Genomic DNA, 3,166 nt, shown 5'->3' on the forward strand with positions numbered 1-3,166 from the left:
CAAATAAACACTTTTTAATATATATATTTATATATTTATATATATGGTTACAAGTGATAAATTGAAAATTTTTTTTTTCCTTTTTTTTCTTTTCTGTTTTTATTTTTTCCCCAAAATACACTTATGCACTAATAACTGGCATCGACGAGAAACATTCGGATATGCCGTGGGATGGGTGTCACGAGGAGAGAAAGAAAAGAACAAAATGCTCCCAGGGTTCCTGAGGGTGAGAGATGCTCCAGCCCGGGCAGCTCCATCCACTGTGGCTGGAGCTGGTGTGACACAGCCAACCTCAGCAGGGTGTGGTGTTGGTGCCGAGGGTTCCCCAGTTCCCCGCAATGCAAGCTTTCCATGAGGTCTTCCCACAGGCTTGCAGTCCATGCCTGCTCCCATGGAGGTTTAGCCCTTTCCTTGGAGACATGGCTGATGGGATGGTGGGTTTCCTCAAGAGAGGAGGTGTGGGACCACAGTGTCACTGCGCCTGGAGTGACAAAATCCCCAAATCCCATGGGTGATGGGATGGAAGGGGACAGGACACCTCGTTCTCCATCTGGTCCTGCAGCCTTTGCCTGTCCCTCTGGATCAAGGTGATTTTCCCTCTGGCACTGCCTCGCTGGGAGCACCTGAAGGGGCACAACCTACTGGCCCTCAGCAATGCCACTATGGTGTTAGTCAGTCCTGCCTGCTCACCTGTCATAGCACTGGCAGGTGCTGGTGATCCCAGCATTGCTCTGGAACCTTCCCTGGACAAGCAGGAGAGCAAAGGATGTCTAATGGAGAAGGTGAGGGTGGGACATGTTCTTCTCCGAATGATGACTAGTGGGGAAAACCCCTTTCTGAGGGGTAAAAAAAACCCTGAAGATTTCACTTTCTCATTGAAATTCCTGCCTGACCACGGTGCTGCCCTCACTTGGGCCATGAGTGCTTTGAGGGTGACAGGGACAGCCCCAGAACGAGGACAACTGCTCCCACTGCCTGCCCTGAGACCCCAGACAGCCCCTGGTCCCGCTCCAGGCTGGTGTCACTCTATGTGGCCATTGGAGCTGTCCCTTCTCCTGCCAGACACTCTCATTATGGAAGCAGAAGTGGGTTTTGATCCAGACCCCATCATGACCCCCTGAGTCAGCCCTTTCCCATGTCTACCCCATCCTGAGCAGCTCCCAGGGCTCCCCCTCTGTGGAGCACAGTGCTGCCTGTTAATTTAATCGATGAGAAGCCAATTGATTGCATATTAATGAGAACAGAGTCCTAGGCCATGCCCAAGGGGAAACAGTGAGGATTGTGTGGTGACCATCCAAGCCAGCAGCCCAGATCTCTCTTCCCTAGGCAAGGGCATGGAGCTTTCCTGGGGACTTCCCTCCATGGCAGGATACGATTTTGGGATCCAGAGGCTCCCTCTGCACCCTCACAGAGATTTCAGTGCCAGGCCCACAGCTCTGCCAGCGCTCCCCTTCCTGCTGCTGCCTGTGAGCTGTTCCAAGCTGTCCTACAGCTCCCAAGGCTCTCCCCTTTCCCCAGGGAGGCAGGATCTACCCCAGTGACACCATCCAAACACAGATCCGATGAAGTGCAAGCAGAGACCAAGCTGAGTTGCAGTGACTAATTAAGCTTTCTCACTAATTGCCTCGAGGCCTGGCTCAGCCAGCAATGCTCAGGCAGTTCCCTCAGCCGCATGCACGTGCCCGGCTCGCTGGGCAATGCAGAGGGTGGATCCAGGTGCCTGACCATGGACAGAGCAGGAGCCCTGGCTCCCTGAGAAGCTACCCTGGCTTCAGCCACCCCCATCCCCCCTCCCTGGCTGGAATAACCTGCCAGTGGAGGATGTTAATTATCACCGAGCCTCTGCTCTGAGCAGGGAATGATGCTGAGCCTCTGGCGGGTGACAAGTAACAGTGAAGGAAAGCAAGGATTGAGGTTTGAATTGATTAAAGCAAAAGCACAAGCTCCCCCTCTGATGCCTCTTTCCTGGCTCTGCATAGGGAAAAAATCGAATTAAGGTTTTCTGTTGTGTTACTGAGAGGAAACGAGCCCGTTTCCCAAGGACCGAGGTAGCCTGGTTTTGTCTGGAGACGGGCACATCCTGGTCCAGGGATGGCTCCCCACGGGCTGGAGCAAGGTGTGATGACAGTGTCAGCACAGGAGCAAAAAAGAGCTCCAGGGAAGAGCACAAGGAAGGATGGCACCACAGGGACCTGCCACCCTGAAGCAGGTGGTCAGGGGCTCAGATGCATCTTTGGAAGCAGAGATTTCTCCTGTGGTGAGTCCCAGCCCAAAAGGACAAGGGGAATGTGACGTGCCTGGGCAGCAACTGGGCACATTCTACAGCAGGACCCGTGATTGTCTCTCGAGACTGCCCCCGTCCCTGTTACACACCTCCTGTGGCCACAGCTGGGGAACCAAGACTCCATTCCTCCCTCCTGCGTGATCAGCACCTTCGGGATGGAGCACAGTGGGACCCTGAATCACCCTTGGATGTCCCCAGGCCAAGGGACAGCTCGTTGGCTGCCATCTCCCCCTGACCCTGGCACTGGCATCATGTCTCTGCCATCACAGCACTCCAGGCCCGGCAAACACAACCCAAGCACCGAGGCACAGCTCCCTCACTGCACCCCCTCCATGGATGCACTGCCACTCTCCACGGTGCCCACAGCATTCCTACAACTTTCCACTAAACCCTCTAGCCTGCCCAGCCCCAGATCAGCCCCTCTCCTGCTCACACCTCCCACAGCGTTCATCACGCTCCGTGCTCTCTCCTCGCCTGTGCCCTGCCCCACGCACACAAACCCTGCCGAGCCCACGCCCCACGGAGCCGCTCCCTGCCCAACACGTTCCCCCAGACCCGCGGCTACAGGGAAAGCGCTGCCAACTCCCAAACATCTTTGGAAACATCACCCTGGAGCTGGGAGGCCGCCGGACAGCGGGCAGCTCTCCGGCCCGGCACGGAGCCGCCGGGGGAGGGTCCCCGCCCACGGGACCCCGCTGCTATTGCACTTCTCTTTCGCTCAAGCGTCACCAGGTTGGCGCAGGGGAGGGAAATCACGGGCCGGGGGAGGCAGCGGGGCCCCACCGAGGAGTATGTACATGGGCAAGGGGTGGAGAACGTTCCAGCTTCCTTGATCCTGTTTGTTTTCCAGTGTGAAACAAGGTCCGTGATTTGTTTAAAGTG

Source organism: Sylvia atricapilla, chromosome 16, assembly GCF_009819655.1.
Source record: "Sylvia atricapilla isolate bSylAtr1 chromosome 16, bSylAtr1.pri, whole genome shotgun sequence".
NCBI lineage: Eukaryota > Metazoa > Chordata > Aves > Passeriformes > Sylviidae > Sylvia > Sylvia atricapilla.